General features: G+C 41.0%; 1 pseudogene; it reads right to left on the reverse strand.

Moving 5' to 3' along the window:
• Positions 1-18,054, reverse strand: part of LOC117366437 — a 34,926-nt pseudogene extending 16,872 nt beyond the window's left edge.
• Between the last annotated feature and the right edge of the window lie 5,581 nt (positions 18,055-23,635).

Consider the following 23,635-nt stretch of genomic DNA (forward strand, 5'->3'; position numbering starts at 1 on the left):
TGGTTATGTTAACCTACCGTTGTTCAAATGTTTATGCACATTTATAAGTACATAGAGGGAAATATATTTTCATTTATTTCAGAGCCTGTTTACATACCTTACTTTACTTCTTTAAAGAGAGAACAATGGAATCATGGATGGAGTGTAGGACTCTTAAATTAGATTTTTTTTTAATTTCCAATTTTAAATATTTGTGAATTGTTCCAGATGACAAACTCTAGAAACAGTAGCCCTGTTAGTAGCCAAACACCGTATACGTTGTTATTTATTTCATTTGTTTTCTATTCCGTCCTCCCCAAAGAGCTCAGAACGGGTTACAGGTTAACATACATAATATACAGTTTGCAGGTTGCAATTTGCCATAGTTACAGTTCAAGGTTTCTCAATTCAAATTTTTATCCTAATGTGAAACACACTGAGGATTTTCTATCAATATACTGTACATTTCTGTGTTATCTATTGGTCGTGGGCGGGGGAGTTCGGTGAAGAGGTATGTTTTTATTGCTTTCCTCAAGTTGGAGTCCTTCAAGGGATCTAATCTGCTAGGGGCAGTCAATTCCACTGGCTCGGTATGAAGTGAGAATAGGAGCGTTGATTGGCAGTTTGCAGTTGAAGGGCACGACTAGGGGGCGTTTTGAGGCGTATTTCATCCTGGGAGCGGTATTAAACATTAGATTCCTCGCATGCCTAAATACTATTCTGGAGGTTCTAACTTTAAGGCTGACAGGCCGTACAGCTTCTGCTCCCATTAAGGTCTGACCCCTCACCCAAAGCTGCCAGCAGCCGTGTTGATCCATGTCAATTACAGTGGTGGTTTTAATGATGTGGACGCCTGTCAGCTGGATACAGGAATCAGGCCTCTGATTCACTTTGAATACATTTAGACAATATAAACTGCTTTCCTAACACTAATAATAATGGCTTTCCATCACTATTGACATGAGCTAGATTAAAACAGCTGACCCAGAAGCTTAAGGCTATGCAGCATTGTACCAATACGCCAAAGCATCACGGATCCCTTTAGTGTGAATGTTAATATTATTTTTAATATTGTGTTCTGATTTGCTTAATGTTCTTCTTAGATTAAATCATACATAATAAAAGAAGCTAATCAAAATAGCAGCTTAGGAAGAATTTCTCTCTCTCATATGTATTAATGTGGCTGGGGCGTAGAGCAGAGTCAATCTTATCGATTTTGAACGGTGCCTTTTAATTAAGAGGAAGTAGGAAATGTAAAACTGAGTGATTTTAGACCTGTGTATTTCCTTTAAGCCATCTCTCAACAATTTTCATAATTCAAATCATGTTTTTACAGAGCCAAACACATATGAGTCAATATTCATAATCAACAGCAAGTGGTTATGTTTTATATTTATTTTTTTGTTACTTTGTTAAAATGCTGGATAGTGTAATGTTTATCTGATGCTACTCCCCAAATAGGTATAAGCACTGAACATTAGTGCTGTCCGATTCACGATTCGAATCAGTTCACTGATTCACTTCTGGTGAATTGATTCAATTCGATTCAAATTTTCAAAACAAAAAAAATTGGTTCCTGATTCGGCTGACCCTCCCCTATTACCCCCTAAAGCAGGAGCGGCAGCACCGCTCTTGCTGGCCGGCCGCTGCCACACATGCTTTAGAGGGCAAGGGGGGAGAGTCAGTCGGTAAGTGCTGCTGTCTGGCTTACCCCCCTGGCATCCATCGTCCCCCCCCCCCCGGCGTTCAGCTTCCCCCCCGGCCTCCCCGCACTGTTTACCTTTGAGATCAGCCTGCTGACAAGATCGTGATGCTCGTGATCTTTGCACTGCTTCAGAGCAGTTTCCTCTGCCGCAATCCTGCCTCTGACATCAGAGGAGGGGTGGGTCCGTGGCAGAGGAAACAGCTCAGAAGCAGTGCAAAGATCATTAGCATCATGATCTTGTCTGCAGGCTGCTCCTCAAAGGTAAATGGTGCAGGGAGGCCAGGGGGGAAGCCGGACATCAGTGGGAGGCCAGGGGGAACATGCAGGCCTTCTGGGGGGAGGGGGGGAGCAGTCCTTCAGGGTGGGAGGTGGGACAGGCCTTCAGGGGGGACAGGCAGGTAGGCCTTCAGGGGGAATAGGCAGGCAGGCCTTTGGGGGGCATGCAGGCCCTCAAGGGGGGACAGGCAGGAGGCAGGCCTTCGGGGGGATGCAGGCCTTCAAGGTGGGATGCAGGCCTTCAAGTGGGGGAAAAGGCTTTCAAGGGGAGGACAGGCCTTCAGGGGGGACAGGCAGGCCTTCAGGGGTGGGATGCAGACCTTCAAGAGGGAAATAGGCCTTCAGGGATGGTGGCACAGGCCTTCAGGGAGGACAGGCAGGCATTTAGGGGTGGGGTGCAGGCCTTCAGGAGGAGGTGCAGGCCTTCAGGGGGCGCAGACCTTCAGGAGAGGGGGGCCCTGGTGTAGAAGTACATGGAGGGAGGGAAGAGGGGATTCAAAGTAACGTGCATTAAACCGCTAGTGCGGCTTTGTAAAAGGAGCCCTGAGTAAAACACTGTTTATATGGGCAGCGTACATGTTTATTATTCAGTCTATAAATATCTGTATACAAGTAGGTATTGCCAGTAAACTGCATACTCCCTCTAATTCTAAAAACAAAATCACTGCAAATTTGTGCACTCCTCCTAAAATGCGCCTAACTTTGTGCATGTTGTACAGAATAATGCTTTTTTCCTTTTTCACCAATTTTACCCCAATGTGTGTAGACGCATGTATAAGAAATAAAATATTTCATTTTGGCCTGTATTTTAGAAGCCACGTTCACAATTCACATGTGCATATTGAATAACCATTGAAACCCCAATTTTAGAAAGCCAATTTTAGAAATCTGTACACCAATATGGCAAGGGAGCATGGACTGGGTAGGATTTGAGGGGTCTAGGGTAACACCCAAAAATTCACTTGTATTCCTTATTTCAGAAGGGGAATACACATCTATGATTACCATGATCAATATCAAGACTAATGCTTACTCAAGGATATGTATAGGCTTTGTAAAAGTGCTTTTGGATAGTGATCTGTAAGTGGATTACGAGACTCAAGAGCTGCTTGTATTGCTTCTGGTCACCCTAAACCAGTGTAAGGAGGAACATGGATACATTTTAGGTTAGCACTGTGGATTATCTACATATGCTTCCCAAATAGATCCAAGCCCTAGACCCCTGGATGTTACCAATACCTGATACGCAATGAACCAGGCCATGTAGAAAAATATGATATTTTATTCCTACAACAAGTAGCAAATACAGTGGTCAGATAGTATAATGTACATGTGAGATTTAGGCACTAGACATGCTAGGATGCTTACGGAATACAATAACCAACTTTTGCATAAATCACTTGAGAGTAAACACATGTTTCTTTATAGGCTGTGAACTCCTGCCTTCTAACATATCAACCCAGGGTACAACAGAATTGATATAACCTGTTCATGCAAGAGAGGTTTCTTTGGGGTAGATGCTCAGCACCTTCAGGCAGGAGGAGCTCAGCTGGAGAAGAGAATGACACTGGGACACTGGAGCAGGTGCAGCCTGGGTCTGTCTATTGGTGCTGCCCGATTCAGGAAAAAAAATTTTGATTTGATTCAGCCTATTGAATCGATTTTTCGACTCAATTCAATTTTCCTGCCCAATTGGGTGTTTTGTTTTTGTTTTTGATTTTTTTCAAAAATCCTGGTGGGTTTATTTTATAGCCTCTTCACTCCTTTCATAGCCTCTTCATCCCCTTTGCCCTCTCCTACCCACACTGGTGCTGTGGTGTAAAACAAACAAAAAAGACTTTTCCTCTCTCTCTGTTAAATCCTAGCTCAAGTTCGTGATCTAACACCAGCTCTGGCAGGATACACATTTCAAATCTGACATATTGTAATCACAAAGCAGAAAATAAAATTATCTTTTCTACCTTTTGTTGTTTGGTCATTATTTGAATCATGTTGGTTCCTTCCTCACTGTCAGGTGAACAGCATACATCACAAATCACATCTTCATCATACTCTACACCAGGGGTGTCAAAGTCCCTCCTTGAGGGCTGCAATCCAGTTGGGTTTTCAGGATTTCCCCAATGAATATGCATGAGATCTATTAGCATACAATGAAAGCAGTGCATGCAAACAGATCTCATGCATATTAATTGGGGAAATCCTGAAAACCCAACTGGATTGCAGCCCTCGAGGAGGGACTTTGATACCCCTGCTCTATACCTAGCCCTTCCTCAGTCTTTATAGCATGGTTCATATTCTCATAGCACTGCCGCTCCAACACCTCAATGGCAGGGCCGCCATCAGAAATTTATGGGCCCCTTACTGAGCAATCCTATTGGGCCCCCCACGCACCCCTTCCCCCCCCTCTGACCCCCCCTTTCTTCCATGGGCCGAATACACACATACTTTTCTCTGTCGCCGCACTCTTTGACCAAAAGATTTGTAAGCCTGCAACCATGTCAAGGTAGACTCTTTCAGCAGGGTCCTAACCTAACCTAAACTAAACTAATCTATACCTATCTATTCTAAACTAACATATGTCTAATACTGAACTAATATCAAACTAACAAACATCTGCATAATAAATAACTAATAAATAATAGTGCTAGTAGCTATAATTCACTTTTGAATGTAAAATCTCAGTTAAGGATTTCTTTTGACCTTTGTAGGCCAGAAGTAGATCACAATTGCACAATATTTTTTGTAACAAGTATTAAATGTGTTTTTATAAATACTGTAAGCTTAATAAATATATCAGAAAAAACTACACATCTGAGCGCATATCTGAACATACACATCTGTATGATCCCATCCTCCTCTGCTTGCCTAAAGCTGCATCATGCATGTTAAAAATGTACGATATGTTGATATGTGCACCTTCCTTCCTTCCCATCCATCCTCCTCAGCCTGTCCTTACACATCCATAGCTGCATGTTAATGATGATGTATATGTTATGATGATAAATAAGTGCATATGAGCCCATCATTAACATGCAGCTATGGATGAATATAAAAAAGAAACAATATTCTGTACAATTGTCAATTTATAAATCAGCGTCTTCTCCCCATTCTCTCTTCCCCATTTCCCTTCAGCGTCCTCAGCCCACTCTCTCTCCACTTTTCTTCAGCACACGCACATAAAAACAAGCAGGTAATTTATATCATTTTCATTCTATTCATTCATATAAATTAAAGTCTAAATAATGCCAGTCACATAACAAAACATGATTTTACAAAAATAATTCCCTGCACAGTCAAACCTTCAAGGATTACTAGATGTCTTTCAGCAGTTCCCCTCCCTCCCTCCCCCTTACTTTTGTGGCCAAGTCAAAATGATCTACCAACAATAAAATTTTAAAAACACAAAGCACGCTGTATGCAGAGAAAATGTTAATTATCATTTATATTCCGCGGGTTTTCAAAGAGGTCAAGGCAGATGACTTTATGCAATGTCACCTCAGTAACAACTATACAAAAATAGACAAATATTCCCCTCCCTTTTTACTAAAACGCAATAGCGGTTTTTAGCGCAGGGAGCTGCGCTGAATGCCCCACGCTGCTCTCAACGCTCATAGGCTCCCTGCGCTAAAAAACGCTATTGCAGTTTAGTAAAAGGGAGCCATAGTGCAAAATATAGACAGCATATATAAATTCTCAAAGCAGACACATTTTGATCACTAAATTGAATATAAAACCATTTTTCCTACCTTTGGTAATTTCATCAGTTTCTGGTTGCACTTTATTCTTCTGACTGTGCATCCAATATTTCTTCCCTTCTTTCAGCCTCCTGTATGCTTTCTCTCCTCCAGCCCTCATTCCCTCCCCAAACTTTTTCTTTGTTTCACCCTGCCCCTTCTTTCTTTTTCTCTCTCTCCATACCCCCTTTCTTTCTGTATGTCTGTTTTTCTCTCTCTCACCCTGCCCCCTTCTTTCTCTCTCCACACCCTCTTTCATTCTGTATGTCTGTCTTTCTCTCTCTCTCTTTCCGTGCTCCATTTTTCTTTGTTTCACCCTGACCCCTTTCTTTCTTTCTCCCTGCCCTCCCCTATGCCACCACCATTGGGAAAATGCTGCCACCGCCACTGGGGAATAGGCTGCCACTGCCGCCATCGGGAACAGGCCAGCACCGAGTTCGCCCTGCTTCTCTTCCCCGCGGGGCCGACCAACTCTCGCCACCTGACGTCAATTCTAACGTTGGAGAGGACGTTCTAGGCCAGCCAGGCAGCGATTGGCTGGCCCAGAACGTCCTCTCCGACGTCAGAATTGACGCGAGTGGCAAGAGTTGGCCGGCCCCACAGGGAAAAGCAGGGAGAACTTGGCGCCAGCCTGTTCCCGATGGCGGCGGTGGCACTCAAGTGGCTAAAGGGCCGCAGTTTGCCAGCCTAGGGAGAACACTGGAGGGTGGCCAGCTGTGCACCCCCTTGGGACGTAAACCAGGGGCGGGGCGGACCGCCCCCCCCATCCTAGTATGCCACTATCTGTACCTCACTCCCTCCCTATGACCAAAAATTCTCCTTTCTTCTATTCCCCTGTGTACACAACCATCTCTTTCCCTCCCTTCCTCTCTCCCAAGTTCATGCCTTCTGTGTCCAAAAATGCATTCCCTCCCCCACCTCAGCATCTCTTTCCCTCCCTTCCTCTCTCCCAAGTCCATGCCTTCTGTGTCCAAAAACCCATTCCCTCCCCCACCTCAGCATCTCTTTCCCTCCCTTCCTCTCTCCCAAGTCCATGCCTTCTGTGTCCAAAAACCCATTCTCTCCTCCACCTCAGCATCTCTTTCCCTCCCTTCCTCTCTCCCAAGTCCATGCCTTCTGTGTCCAAAAACCCATTCTCTCCTCCACCTCAGCATCTCTTTCCCTCCCTTCCTCTCTCCCAAGTTCATGCCTTGTGTCCAAAACGCACTCCCTCCCCCCTTTTGTGTTCCGCGTTTGCCTACAGCCCATCTTTGCAACTTTCTCAGCAAAACGAAGCTCAAGCCGCGAGGCTTGTCTTCTGTTTCCTGCCTGCCTGCCGCGCACAAATAGCCGACCAGAAGTATTCTCCGACGTCAGCGCTGATGTCTGAGGGCAGGCTTTGCTTAAGCCCTCCCTCCGACGTCAGCGCTGACATCGGGGAACACTTGCGATCGGCTATATCTGAGCGGCAGGGCAGGCAGGAACAGAAGACGAGCCTCGCCGCTCAAGATGTATTGAATTCCGCGGGTCCCCCGTCCAGCTCTCTCCTGTCCATGTGGGGCGGACCGCCCCTCCCCCTAGACTGTGGCCTAGGATCCTGGGGGAGCCTGGGCCCCCTGTCAGCTCCGGGCCCCTGAATGCAGGACTGGTGGTACTGCCCTGATGGCGGCCCTGCTCAATGGTCTTCTCATCATATTTTCACCCACATCCCATTTCTGCAAGCTCATCACTGAGTTCTTGTAACCCAAACATATCCATATCATCTAAGTCATACTGACATGTGTTCTCTGCCATTTCCAAAATGTTGATGTAGCCATATTCTTCAGGCTCTGGACTGGAGCAATTAATTTAATTTCTGGGTTGAGAATACAATATTTCCTTAACTTTTTCAGCAATCACCCAGAAAGAAGGTTACAGAATTATATCTGGACTGGCTGGGCCTTGAACATCCTTCTCCCATTCTTGCTTCCATGTGTCCACAAAAAGATAATAGTCATCAAGATTAATGTGCTGAGAATCTGGAATTTTCATGGCACTTATTAGGTCTTTCTGCGGGTCTCTTTTGTTCATTTGCTGAGGGTTTTGACTTGTTCCTGTATTTAGTGCAGGAAGAAAAAGAAACAAATTATTTCCCTTTTTACTAAACTGTGCTAGCAGTTTTTAGTTCCGGGAGCTGTACTGAATGCTCCACGCTGCTCCCGACGCTCATAGAGTTCCTATGAGTCCTCCTTCCCTCCCCCCTCCCCCCGCACTTATTTGTAGTTATTCCTCCCCCTCACAGGCTGGGACTTGAACAGACTATGGGAAGGAGAGTATAAAGATCCCAGACCATAGGAGGGGGAAAGGGGGAAGACAGATGACAGACCATAGAAGAGGGAAAGAGGGATAACATGGTACACAGGGACAGAGGGGGAAGGGGAGAGAGAGGGAAGATATGGTGCACAGGGATGGTAGGGATGAGGAAGAGAAGAGAGATGGAAGAAATGCTGTTTAAGGTTAGATGGGAATAGGGAAGAAGAAGGAGGGAGGAGATGGCACACATCGATGGTGGGGAAGAGCAGAGAGAGGGAAGAGATAGTGTCCATGGATAGATGGGAAGGGAAGATATGGAAAAGTAGATAAATCTGAAGAGGAAGCAGAAAAATGGAAGAAAGTTGAATATTAAAAGTTAATACCAAAGATGGATGTAGGGCAGACAGTGAAGGAGAGAAAACAGCAAATGGATAAGAAGACCTTGGAAACATAGTTAAGAGCACTGACAGAAGGAAGTTTAATCAGAGACTGGGAAAAGATTAGTTGAAAAATAAAATCACTCGACAGCAAATTCTGAAAACAGACATTTCCAACCTTTGGGCCTCTTATCAAATTGCACTAGCAGTTTTTAGTGTAGAGAGCCACGCTGAATGGCCCGCGCTGCTCCCAACGCTCATAGGAACTCTGAGCTTTGGGAGCAGTGCGTGCTATTCAGCGCGGCTCTCTGTGCTAAAAACTGCTAGCACAGTTTGATAGAAGAGGCCCAAAGGTTGGAAATGTCTGTTTTCAGAATTTACATCTGCTGTCTATATTTTGCACTATTCGGGAAGAAATGTATTTCTGTTTCTCTGTTTTTGTACTGCATGCAGAGTCTGGCAATTTACGGTTTCGTTTGTGTATATTAGGACTTTTAGTTTGTGGTCCTGTATTTGCATAGGGTTTGTCTGTGTTCTGCATATGTGACCAAGGCCAGGTGTTCTGGTAGGAATGAATGTTGTGAAGTGTTATTGGCGTCATGGCCTCAAGTAGGAAGATATTTGTCGGCATGTGCGGATATTGACATAATGCCATCTCATGCAATGCATCGATGTCCATGCTTATCCAAAGGCCCTCTAGACACGGGCCGGAGCTTGGGGAAGGAGACACTAGGTCTGTGTGTGGGCGAAATGAGACGGGGCTGGGGCAAAATGGGGTGGGGCCACATGTCGGGTTTTATTTTTTTAAAGAGGACATCTTTTGACCCTAGCTAAGGAACAGATGTAGCCCAATGGTCCTCCTTGCTTCAAAGATTTATAAAATACACAAATCAAATTTGATTCATGTATTTTATATTGTTTTATACGTCTTTGAAGTGGTCGCCAAACTATTTTTTGGACTAGCCTTCTTGCTTCAGGCATAGTCTTTGAATTCTGCAGATGTACAGCTCTGTGGGAGGAATTAGGGGACATTATCCCTTTATTTCCCCAATGTTTTTCTCTCCCAAAATCTATTGTGCCAAATGATTGCAGCTTTTATATTTAACTGGAAATGTGGGGTTTTCAGAATGGCACACATATACATTTATGATGTTTATTATCTAGTTAATATATTGTAGTATGCAGGGTATGCCTGCTAGGAGTGTCCCTAAAGTAGCAGAGCTGGTTGAGGCTGTTGGAGACATTCCAGCTTTGAGAAAATCCTGAAACTGGTGTTTTCTCCAGAAGCACCAGAGGGAGCAAAAGAGCAGATGGGTCTGAAGTGCAATTCACATTGAACTGAAAGTAAATAGTTGTAATCAGGAAGCAGGCAGCTGCAGAGTGCCATAGAACTCCTTCACCTGGTGGTTGGGGGTGGGGCACTTGCCTATTAAATGCTAGCTGTGAAAGGTCACTTTGGTCAGCCACAAAACTTAGAGACTTGAAGAAAGCACAGGTGTTTTATTCAGCATATGCGGACTCCTGAGCCCCAAGCTGGCGGCTTCAGAAGTGCCGAAACCAGGAAATTACGGTGATATTTATGCATTTTCTGGCTGGACAACTAGATGCTAGATACAACTTCTCATTTGTTACTTTTGCTACATTTTCTTAACAATCATTGGTCCTAAGCTCGCACTTATTATTGGTTCAGGGATTAACCTTATAGTCCTATAGGGAGCAGGTCACTTATCCAAGCCCTGCAGTCTTTCTGTTACATGTCCAGAAGGGCGAAATACAATATGGTTATCTCAGCATACACAGTAAGAAGCTAACACCTAAGCTACAACACACAGTGTAGGCAGGCTAGAACATGAGATAAGTCAGGTCTGCAATTAAACATAATTCAGCATTTTTATTAAGGAGAAAACTTAGTTCAAGACTCAGAAAAACCAGTCCTAGGCTCCTTCATCTGCACTGCTAAGAGAGGAGGAGGTGTCCTAGGACAGGAAAAGAGAGTAGTCCAGACTGAGGAAGTAGCCAAGCTACATGGCCTGGGAGAAGCCAAGGCTGAGTGTCAGGCAACAGGCGATTTGCCATAAGCCATGGACCTAAGAGAAGCAAACACAGACCAACAAGCTATAGAGGGTTGTTTGAACTAAGGAAAATGAGATTATTATGAAATGCTGACCATGTTTAAAAGTGGAGTGGTTTTGCCTCTTGCTGATGATTAGTGCTAGAGACTTTGAGTTTTTTCTTTTGCAATAAGGAACTCTTTGCTACATAGTATTGTGTAATACCCAGGTTTTAGGAGGAACCATTGAAAGTTTTATTTTTCTTGTGTTTTGTTTTTTCTCTGGGATTGTGTAAGAGACTGGCTAGTGCAGAAGCACAAGAGCTGTGCTGATTAGCCCAGCACAGCTCTGAAAAGAAAGTGTTTTGTTGTTTTTGTTTTCTTTCCTGCTCTAACTCACTGAGATTTATTTGTTTTGTAGGGTCATGAAATAGTTAACTGTTGTTTAAAATATTGCTCTGGCCTACATAGCTGAAAACAGTGTATAATCTATTGACTGCATCTGCCTGAAATGTATGTCCCTGCCTTACCACATTGTAAGCTGAATAGATAAGAGTTTGAGCCATGATGTGCCCTGCCCTTCTGTACATGTAGCATTTAGACCTGTAAGATTTAGATAAGCAGAGAAATGAGCTAGTTTCCTATAGGGCTATAAGTTGTACCCCTGAACCTATCATAAGTACTGGCTTAGGACCAATAATAATTGTAGAAAGTTATAGAAGTAACAAATGAAAATTGTAGTTTTTGCATATATTAGTTTGCGAAAAGGGCATAAAAGTCCGTGTATTTCCTGTTTCTGACACTCTAGTAGGCAGGCTATTAACTACACTAGAGTCCCGGCATGCTGTGAATAAAACTCTTGTACTTTCTTCACGCCTCTGACTTTGTGTATCCAAGTGACCTTTCAGTTTGAACTCAGGGTGAGAACAGAACTCTTTTGCAAAGATTCTAACCTGTGTGCACTTCCTGCCTGCTCTACATGTGGCTTAAAGAACACCCGAATAAGGACCTGGAGGGAAGACTCTGAGGCACAGAGAAACCCAGGAACTGTTTCCAAACATTTTTTCTTTTGATTGTTGCAAGTATGAACTGATGCTGAAATTTACTTTGATTGGGAGCATTCTGACACTGTATTCTGATTTTTGTCTTTTAAATTGTTCTGTTTGGACTTTCTTTTTAGGCTGGGAAAATCTAGATACCTTTTTGAACTGAGTTAGAATAAAGCATAGTTCATATGTCAGTTACAGATGGTGTGTGGTGTCTTAATGGTTAAACACCAGTACTCAGTAGTCTCCTAAAACCTGTGCGACCCCCCCTAGAGGCGCATGCTAAAACCTGTCACGTGCCACTCAGACCAGCTGCGGCTGGAGGGTGGCTGTGACAATATTGCTTATGTTACTTTTTGTTGTATACAACATTTTGGCAGCATTTGACACAATCTTAGTATTAAACATTTAAGCTAGATGGGGTTTGTTGGAACCTGCTATTCTTAGCTTTCCTCATACTTGCCTGATGATGTATCTCAGGCAGTATTGGGCAGTTATATTACTTTTAAATGGAATGAGTAACAGTTATGGCTCACAATGTTATTCTTTTACCACTGGATTCAGAAACCTGCAGTTCTGAGATCCACACCTTGATAACTTCTCCTTAAAGATTTATTTTTGCAAGGTCTACAATCATATATCATTTAGTTCACTGTGGTCCAATGCACTTCAGCAATCTGCTTCAGGGACCACAATGATTCATACTGCAAAGTCAGTACATTCACAAAATTAGCAAAATTATTTGACACTTGAAAAAACTTAAAAAAAAAAAAATTCCTTACTTGAGCCAAGTCTTACTTGCAATTCCCACACCAAGCAGCAACAAAATGACTTTATAACTTGATACTCATTGAATATCTGAGCATGTGTAGACAGCTGGTACTTAACCAATTAAATGCTGAAATTCAGTCTTAAGATTACTATACTAGTAAACCCACTGTATTAGTGTTATTATTTAGCAGATATACAAAGTGATTGGGGAAAAGTAGTGAAGAAAAATAGAAACAATCTACTATTCTTTAGGGAAAAGCCTCAGAGTTGAGCTATTAACCTATTCGGGCCACAGAAAATGTCAGATTCACCTAGCTCACATTTCAGTTATAGGCGAAAAACCCTTGGATTCAGGCTGCTGAGAAAAATACCCTGACGAAGTGGGGAAGAATACACCCCACGAAACGCAGGCCACATTGGTGGTTTAATAGCGTCCTCAGGAATATGTTATAAGATTGAAGACACCGTCGTGATAGATGTGTCTGATGCAATTTATCAACAAAAACATCTAAAGATAAGTTGAACTTTTCCATACTTTAGCTACAGAAAGGAAATGACTGAACTGTATGGAGTATAACTTTAAATAATAGTAGCGAAAGAACAGCTGCTGTTGATTTTGTGCTATTTATTTAGCAGTGGAGTAAAATTCTTCTTTTTTTAATTTTTCAAAACTAATACAAAGTGCCAGGAATTATATAGGCGATTGCAATTTTTCCAATTCGCATGGCTATCCCTGTCATAATTAAGAAAAGCCTACATTTATAGCGGTCCATGGGGGGCTTAATAAGTTCAAGTTCAAGTTTATTTGATAAATCGCCTATATAAAACATTCTAAGCCAGGGGTGTCAAAGTCCCTCCTCGAGGGCCGGAATCCAGTCGGGTTTTCTGGATTTCCTCAATGAATATGCATTGAAAGCAGTGCATGCACATAGATCTTATGCAGATTCATTGGGGAAATCCTGAAAACCCGACTGGATTCTGGCCCTCGAGGACCGACTTTGACACCTGTGTTCTAAGCGATGTACAATTTAAAAACAGCTTATGGGGGAACCAACAGTCTTAGGACACTTTTAAAAACAACAGTTTAAAACAACACAAGTAAAACAAAGAACTCTAGAAATTTAAAGATTTTTCTATACATGTGGATGAGTGACAAACAAGAAGTAAAGGGAAGAGGGGAATAAAGTTACAAATATCTCAGAGTAGAAAAAAAACATATAAGGGAAAAAACACAAGGGAGGGGGGAAGGAAAAAAAGAAAAAAGAAGATGGGGGAAATGGAAAAAAAAGGGGCCTTGGCATGAAGAATTAGTCAGTAAAAGCGTCATTAAATAAAAATGTTTTTAAAAGTTTTTTAAAAGAGATAAGATCTTTGTCTTTTCTAATAAAAAGTGGCAGCACGTTCCAAGTTTGGGGAGCTAAAACAGAGAACATTTCATTCCTCCTTGTTCCCACTATTTTTAAAGATGGGACCGATAGTAGATCTTGATTAGAAGAGCGGAGAGATCGAGATGAATGATATGGGATAATCATTCTAGATATGAATTGTGGCTCGTTAAATAATAATACTTTGAAAACTAAAAATGCAATTTTTTTGCTTTATGAATGAGTTTTATGGCAGTATTTTGGATTATTTGGAGTCTCTTCTTTTCTTTTTGAGGTACATTAAATAGTAATATGCAGTAATGTTCCACATATGACTATCTTGTATGTCAATGGAATTGTTTATTCCAATATGAGATTAATCTGTCCCCATATTGACTTCCAAAAGTTGAGTATCAAAGAACAATAGAACAACAGAGATCCAGTGTCCCAATGTCTAGATGACAGTGCCAGCATCTCTTAGATTTAGAATTGTCTAACCTGTATAATCTAACAGGGGGCCAAAAAGATCTATGTAACAGAAAAAAACCATGTTTGTTTCATAGATGCTGACGCTGTACATCTCATCTCGTCCAAATTCGTGGCCATCGAGATGCAGAAATATACTGCTTTATCTCAATGCTCCAAATGTTGAAGAGCCGGATATTGACGGCCTCCACTAATAGACCATGAGAAACTTGTAATGCTGGCTAGAATAATATATAATTTTAATAATAAATCAGCAACAGCTTACAAGAATAAATCTTACAGGTTGGTTCTAATCCTATGGTTCAGGGAGCTCTTTTTATATGTTTCTGACAGCTCTGGCCCACGCTGGTGCATGTTACATTTCACATTTTCATTAGTTAATTACATTCGTCATTATACTTATTAAACTATTGATTGGTTAACATTTTTGAGTGATCCTGTATGTCACGCCTTTTTCTCTAGAACTACTCTTCTTTCCCGTAAATATCCTGTTAATATACCAAGATCCCCTTCTTGAACACCTTGGCCTAATAGTTTTTAGCTTTGTGGTTGATTTTCTTAAGTTTCACATCCTTATTCTTATGATGCTTTTAACAGCTGTCCATGCTGACTTGGGTGGAAAGTAGCTTTTCACATAAATTGTCATTTCTAGTTTTGCCTTCTGTTTTGCTCTACTCAGAAAAGCAGAAGTGTGCTCTTCTCTGAGACACAGGGCTTGACAGCTTTTAGTCAGAGTGTGTTTTTCAGCCATTTTAATCTTTTCAAGCAGCCATTTTAAGCCTTTAGTTGTGTTGGCCTGTTTCTACTATATTGGGGATTCTAAGGGGTCTTTCTTTACCTCTAGTGCCATAGAGGACTTCTCTTTACCTGCACACATCTGCACAGGACTTCTTTTTCTCCCCTTCCTTCCTCAATGTCCCTAAGACTATTATTATTATTTTTTTTTGTATTCAAGAATTCAGAAATTAATTTATACCACGGGGCAGCCTGATGTCCTAAAAAAATCTGCCTGGGAGCATGCTATAATGATTTTTTTAGATTTTGCCAATCAGGGAACCCACTCTGAATGGCCTATTTCAACTGCAACCATCTATAATTTTGAGATTTTGAAATAACAAATGATTGTTGCAGTCGTGAAAAATCAAGCAGTTTTCCATTAGACATAACATCATCTAGTGTACGAATGCCTGCCTGCATCCAATGCTTCCAGAAGATCCCAGACTCACCTATTTGAATCTTGGAGTTTAGCCACAAGGATTGATAAGTAGATTTCTCTATTGGAATATCTGTTAATTTATTAATAAATTTCAAGGTTTTCCAAGTATTAAATAAAATACTATTGTCCTTAACATACCTGGGTAACTTGATACTCTTACAAAAAATTGCTAAACAGCAGAAACCCCTTAAGGACTCTGTGACCAATACTGTCCACGCTTGATATCCAACAAAAAATTGGTCCACAATCAATATTCATTCAAAACTAGAAAAAAGATAGAAAAGGACAGAAACTATACTTCCCAATCCTTGGGTAAAAATAGTACTGTCAAGTAAATTGGTTTATGTGTATTTATATTTCCTGACAGTAATACTTCAAAATATGTGCGTATTAAACCATTTAATATTGTTTAATTTGTTTGAATTTTGGCTGTGTGTTGATTTAATGGACATCAGTATGAGCCATGTAAACGGTGCCCAATGTAAGGCTCAGGCAGTAACCTTGCGATGACTGGCATCATCCGGATGATATCTGGATAAGGATAACTGCCTCATACATCATATTTGTCCATGGCCAAAAAACAACAAATATAAGTGACCCAACTGTCCCTTTACAATCTTAAATCCACGAGATATGGCATGTAAACTCCTAAGGATAAATTAAATGAGGTGTCTGTGACCAAAACTTACTGTGATAAAACTGCAAAAATATATAAAAGAGTGTAAAAAATTTTTTTGAAAAAAGTGATAATAACTAAAGACTGGAGTGACAAATAGCACATTTGAAAAATAAATGAAAAGGGTAGACACGCCCAAAAAAAGAAAAACAAAAAAATGATGAAAGAGAACAGAAGTCCAAGTATTCAAAGAGTCATGCTAAAAGTTCATGCAATGAGCTGAAAAATAACTAGCAGTCAATCCATAGATTAAATGAAGATCACTTGAACGATTCCAAATCACTGTATATCAAAGTCCAACTGTTTGTATGAAAAATTCACAAAGAACATACATTCTATGGGTCATAACATAAATGCCCATATGTCCCAATTTTAGAAAAGTAATAAATACTTAGCTTGCATTCACTGAATGTAGAAAATGCGAGTATTTGTAGAATCAATCACTACCCGCAGGAAATCTCCACTCAACAGAGCTCCGTTTCGTCCACCTTCGTCAGGAGCAAAGATCCTTGGTAATCAGAATCAAACGACAAGCTTCCAATAAGGCTGTCGGAAAGGCGATGGTCAGAAAATCAAAACCATCGACCTCTGTGCTGGAGCGGTCTCAAATGAAGCCACCACCTCATGAAATGAAATCAAAAAATGGCGCCTCAGGAGAATAAGACGCCGCGGGAGTTCAAACTTGGCCACGCCCCCCCATGAATACTGAGTGATGTCAGACCATTTTAAAGGGAAATGCCACAAAAATACCGATGAAACACCAAAGACACTTGGAAGGTTACGTGGTAAAACATTTATCCACGTTTTCGTTGAGTCCCATGGGAGGAAAAGACTTCAATTGGAAGATCCAATAGTTCTCCCGTTGGAGCAGATACTGACTGCGATCCCCATCATAGTTAGAAGAAATCTGTTCCAAAATTCCCCACCGAAGTTGGGAAAAATCGTGATGGTAAGTATCATTGTGAAGAACCATGGGAGCTGTCAGCTTTTTGGTGTTAAGGCAACTGCGATGTTCGATTAAACGCGTTCTAATGCTGCGAGTAGTGCATCCCACATAAATTAAGCCACATGGGCAGGAGATAACATACACCACAAACTGGGAATTACACGAAGTCATGGATTTCAGATAGTAAGATTGCTTCGTTGAGGGATGAACCCATTTGTCGCCTCTAGTAGACGTGCTGCATACTGAACACTTCCCACACGGGGAATGATGCCCTTTGCCCCGAGATCCTGGGGGTTGGATTTTAAAATCCGAGGAAGTCAGATGCTCGGATAGATTTTTACCCCGAGTGAAAGCAATACAGGGATGCTCGTGAAACACTGGATGAAGCTGTAAAATATGCCAGTGAGCCCTGATACTTGCTGCTATTTGGGAAGATTGAATGGAATGGGATAGCACACAAATGTGATTGGAGGGGGTCTCTCTTCTATTACCGGCCAACATTAGGTCCCGGTTGGCATGCCATGCCCTTAAAAAAGCTTTCCGCAGCACGTTCTTGGGGTACCCCCTGGCTATGAATTTGCTGTGTAGAATCTGAGCTTCCCTTTTGAAGTCTTGATCATTGGTGCATATCCGCCTAGCCCTTAAAAACTGCCCAATAGGTATGGCAGCCTTGAGCCGTTTAGGATGACAGCTTGAAAAGGACAGCAGGTTGTTTCTTTCAGTAGCTTTGTGGTGAACCTTGGTAAATAATTGTCCATCTTCTAAGATGACGTTGGTGTCCAAAAAGGTAATGTAATTTTTGTGATAAGTCATGGTGATTCATCGGTATTTTTGTGGCATTTCCCTTTAAAATGGTCTGACATCACTCAGTATTCATGGGGGGGCGTGGCCAAGTTTGAACTCCCGCGGCGTCTTATTCTCCTGAGGCGCCATTTTTTGATTTCATTTCATGAGGTGGTGGCTTCATTTGAGACCGCTCCAGCACAGAGGTCGATGGTTTTGATTTTCTGACCATCGCCTTTCCGACAGCCTTATTGGAAGCTTGTCGTTTGATTCTGATTACCAAGGATCTTTGCTCCTGACGAAGGTGGACGAAACGGAGCTCTGTTGAGTGGAGATTTCCTGCGGGTAGTGATTGATTCTACAAATACTCGCATTTTCTACATTCAGTGAATGCAAGCTAAGTATTTATTACTTTTCTAAAATTGGGACATATGGGCATTTATGTTATGACCCATAGAATGTATGTTCTTTGTGAATTTTTCATACAAACAGTTGGACTTTGATATACAGTGATTTGGAATCGTTCAAGTGATCTTCATTTAATCTATGGATTGACTGCTAGTTATTTTTCAGCTCATTGCATGAACTTTTAGCATGACTCTTTGAATACTTGGACTTCTGTTCTCTTTCATCATTTTTTTGTTTTTCTTTTTTTGGGCGTGTCTACCCTTTTCATTTATTTTTCAAATGTGCTATTTGTCACTCCAGTCTTTAGTTATTATCACTTTTTTCAAAAAAATTTTTTACACTCTTTTATATATTTTTGCAGTTTTATCACAGTAAGTTTTGGTCACAGACACCTCATTTAATTTATCCTTAGGAGTTTACATGCCATATCTCGTGGATTTAAGATTGTAAAGGGACAGTTGGGTCACTTATATTTGTTGTTTTTTGGCCATGGACAAATATGATGTATGAGGCAGTTATCCTTATCCAGATATCATCCGGATGATGCCAGTCATCGCAAGGTTACTGCCTGAGCCTTACATTGGGCACCGTTTACATGGCTCATACTGATGTCCATTAAATCAACACACAGCCAAAATTCAAACAAATTAAACAATATTAAATGGTTTAATACGCACATATTTTGAAGTATTACTGTCAGGAAATATAAATACACATAAACCAATTTACTTGACAGTACTATTTTTACCCAAGGATTGGGAAGTATAGTTTCTGTCCTTTTCTATCTTTTTTCTAGTTTTGAATGAATATTGATTGTGGACCAATTTTTTGTTGGATAACTTGATACTCAACACATGAAACAGTCGTAATGGGGACATAATTTGCCACTCTAAGTACAGCCAATCCGGAAGATTTTCCATGAACTCGGGGAGGATCCAATACATACCCTGGCGCATTATATAGGCTTGATGGTAGTTATAAAAGTTGGGAAAATTTACCCCACCCGCTGCAATTGTTTTTTGTAAAGATATTAAAGCAATTCGAGCAGTTTTACCCAGCCAAATAAATTTGGTGAGAATACTATTTAATTTCTTATAAAATGACCCCTGAAAATAAACTGGCAACATACCCATTTGGTAGCAAACCACAGGCAAAATCATCATTTTAACTGTCTGGATTCTCCCCCACCAAGACAGATGTAATGAATTCCTGCTCACACATTTCTGTGACCTTCAGCAAATAAGGATCTTTCATTTACTTTCATCGTTTCTTCCAACGTTTTCTGAATCCAAACGCCTAAATATTTTATACCTTCTTCCTTCCAAAGAAAGGGGAATGAATCAAATAATCCTTTTGGACAGTGTACATTTAGCGGAAGAACCTATGATTTACTCCAATTTATTTTATACCCTGAAAATTTCCCAAATCTATCAATGAAATCTAGTAAATGTAGGATGATAGTTTCAGGATTCCTCAAATGAAGCAAAATATCATCTGCATACACAGAGACTTTATATTCTAGACCTGCATAAGGAATACCCTGAATCTCCTTTGCCTGTTGAATAGCCAACAACAAAGGTTCCAGTACAATATCAAAAAGCAAAGGAGATAACGGACACCCTTGTCTAACTCCCCTCTCCAGACGGAAACGCTCTGAAAAAGTAGTATTGATATATAATCTGGCAGAAGGGGAACTATGCAAGGTTTGAATCATTTGTATAAATCCAGAACCAATGCCAAGCCAATCCATTGCTTGATACATGAAGGTCCACTCCACACAATCAAAGGCCTTCTCTGCATCCAAAGATACAGAGAAGGCCAGATCTTCCATAGCTTTTGTTAAATTTAACATGTGGAAAGCCAGTCTGGTGTTGTTTGAAGAATGCCTTTGAGCAACGAACCCGTTTGGTGCATACCGATAATATAAGAGAGAGCCTTGGCCAAGCGTAAAGCTAATAACTTAACCAGAAGTTTTCCATCTACATTTATCAAAGAAATAGGCCTGTAATTTGAAACCAACATAGGATCTTTATTTGGCTTTGGAAAAACTATAGCGGAGTGAAATTATTGAAGATACAAACCCGGGTTGCAAGATTGTGATTTCTTTCAGAAATAACAGAAAATGAAAGAAAAGAAATAAAGAAAAGAAAAAAAAGTAACCAAGGGTTTTTGCTTATGACTGAAATGTGAGCTATGTGAATCTGTCACTTTCTGTGACCCGAATGGGTTAATAGCTCGAACTCAGACTTTTCCCTAAAGAATAGTAGATTGGGGAAAAATAGTGAAGAAACTTTGTATAGGTTTGTAGAATAACATCTGCTAAATAATAACACTAATATAGTGGGTTTACTAGTGTGGTAATCTTGGGATTTGAACCCCTAGGTCTTACAAATATTCAGTCTTAACCATAAGAACCACAAGTATTCCACACTGGGACAGACTGAAGGTCCATCAAGCCCAATATCCTGTTTCCAGCAGTGGCCAATCCAGGTTCAAGTGCCTGACAAAATTCCAATGAGTAAATCAGATTTTATGCTGCTTATCCCAGAAAAAAAAATTGTGGATTTTCCCCGTCCATCTTAATAATGATTTATAGAATTTTCTTTTAAGAAATTGTAAAAAACTTTTTTTTTTAATAAACTTTGCTAGTACTGCAAGGCTGCCACTAGAGATTATGACAGTCATTTGAGGGAAACAGCTGAAAAGGGCAGGAGCAAATGTGCACTGCTTCTGTGCATTTCTCCACTGGACCACCAAGGAAACAGTGAGGTAAGCCTACAAACATGGGGGAGAGGGGCTTGCTGTTCTAATGGGGCGAGGGGTACGGGGAGAGGGGGAATCTAGCAGGGAGCTTCAGATTTGGTTCTGGGAGGCTGAGGGGGGGAGTGTGCATCAGAAGAAACGTAAGGGGCAAAATCTTCATATTGGGTGCCAGCTGATATTCATCCAGGATTAGGTTAATCAGATTTTCTGATATAGAAACTCAGACACATGGCCCCGCCCTATTCTATCCTAGCCCCGCCTTGTTCTACCTTAACCCCGCCCTGTTCTACCCCAGACCCACCCCCACAAAGTCTCATCTTTCTTCGACCTCCGTGCTTTGTCTGTAGGGCCTCCAAGCATGTGCAGATGCGTGTGATGTCATGATCAGATACCCTCCAGACTTGGCTAGAGGAAGGGGGCTTTCCAAAACCTGGACAAACTACCGGGTTTTGGAAAGTTTGTCCGGGCACCCAGACAGTCCTTTTAAAAGAGGATATGTCCGTTTTTTCCCGGACATCTGGTAATCCTTTGCAGGACCCGCATAAGCTCCAGCAGTTAGGATCTGATCAATAAACCCTGGATATTCAGTGCCGGTGGCCATAACAGGCTGAATATTAATCCAGATAAAAATAAACCCCCAAATTATAGGATTCTTTCTTGAGGTTAAATTTCAGCTTTTTTGAAGCACCCACCAGTACTGAATCTGTGACCAGACAAGCCCCTATTAAACCAGAGACCCATGGTCAGGAGACAGTTGCTTGCAGGAGTAGCTATTCAATCTCTTGAGAGTCTGCTATAGCTAGTCCAAGCCTAGCTGTGTCTTGCATTTCTGCTTCAGTGCTTCTGTGTATTTGTGCCCTTAAAAATAATTTTTTTAAACAAATACCCCCACCTTTTACTAAGCTGCAGTAGGGGTTTCAACTGTGGCCTGGAACGCTAAATGCTCCGACACTGCTCTGATGCTCAAAGTGAGCATATATATGAGTGTATATATATATATATATATATATATATATATATATATATATACTAGGATAGGTTTTCTAATATTGCTTACCAGAATATAGGAAGCAAGCTAAATGTAATTGTTCACGTTTATGATCATATAGAAATAACAAAAATGAGGAAGTGGAAGAATTTGCCTATACTTTTTACCCATGAGCCTGCAATCCAGTTTGTAAAAGGAATATCTCCATGGAATTTATCTTAAAAATCTTTGGATAGTAACAAGTAACGAGTTTTACCCCAAATCTTTTATTATAAAATGCTGTTGGAATGTCAAAAAGTAGAAAAGTGCCCTGTTGGCAGAAACTTACAATTAGGTGGCATGTTTCTCGTTAGCAGTACAAGGGAGGAAGAGTAAAGCTGACAAGCTGAGAAACATATCTAGAAGGAATAATATTTGCATTATGGCCTTCCCTAAGGGGACAAGGCTAACATGATTAACTTTCTAGCACAAAGCTGGCAGCATTTGCTGAAGCTTGACATGTAGCATTCATGAAATAGACAGAGCAAGAGGACTGATATGCAACATGGCAACCAGTGCAATAAGAACTCAGGACTCCAGAAATCCATCCTAAGAATTCTGTGAATTACGGAGCCTGCTCAATAAGAATGTGTCAGAGGTATGCTCAGGTACTAAAGCTTCAGAAATTTGGACTTGAAATATTTAAATGTGGGAGTTTCCCACATATTCGGGTCTTTATCTGCCATCATCTATTATGTTACTATGTTCTAAACCCAGATTCAATGCAAAATATTAGTGCGAGAGCACTTGCTGACTTTTATTTAAGAGGCACTATGAGTGAAGTTCTTGGAAGGGCTGCCTAAATTTAGGTGTCAGCAGGTACCTAGATCACGCCTGCCAAGGCCTAATTTACTTGTTTTAATCGGCTTTAAATAGAACAATAATTGACTGTAAAGAAAAAAGAAAAAAAGAAAAGCGAAGGTGACCACTGGTGCTCATTCACTTTATTGTACAATCAAGACTCGACACAATCATGTTTCGGCCCAGAGGGCCTACCTCAGGAGCCTAAAGTATAAAATAACATGGAGATAATCAACTGACATAAATCATGTAAATATTATACATAGTGACTGATGTAATCCAAAATATATTCAAATAAAAATTTGAAATTTGAAAAGTGAAACATAAATATACATTTGTCAGTTGAATATTTACACTATGCATAATATTTACAATATATTTAAATATATTTTTTGCTTTCCTATCCTGAGAAGGCAACATCTCCTGTTTCTTTCTGACAATAATTGATTGCTCCATTAAAAGCTGATTAAAAAACAATTAAAAAAAAAAAAACCTAGGTGCTGCTAGGCACCTCCTGCGACCGACAGCTAACACCTGGGCATCTAGTGATGCCACATGCCTAAGTAGGCATGTTTCTGGGCAGAGTGAGCCTTAGGCATCACTAAGTGCTACTAGCTGCGATTCTATGATGAACCTAGGTGCCAGAAATGTAAGTCTTTAAAACCCCAGTCTACATTACCAGCACCTCTGTTCATCATTAGGCGCCAGTAGCTATGATTTCCCAAGTGATGCTTGAACATGATTGACATGCCACAGACGCAATTTTTCTAGGCACTTGCCATTTCAGGCGCCACTTATAGAATCAGCCGCTAAGTGCTCCTGTGTTAATTTAGCATTCGTCAGTTAGCAAGCACCCATGTGAATACACTTGCTGGTTAATGCTTTCACACCTCTGGAGGGGCATTTATGATAGGACATCTATATCTAATTTGGACATTTGGGGGAAAAAAAACATC

This window comes from Geotrypetes seraphini, chromosome 9 (assembly GCF_902459505.1).
Source record: "Geotrypetes seraphini chromosome 9, aGeoSer1.1, whole genome shotgun sequence".
Lineage (NCBI taxonomy): Eukaryota > Metazoa > Chordata > Amphibia > Gymnophiona > Dermophiidae > Geotrypetes > Geotrypetes seraphini.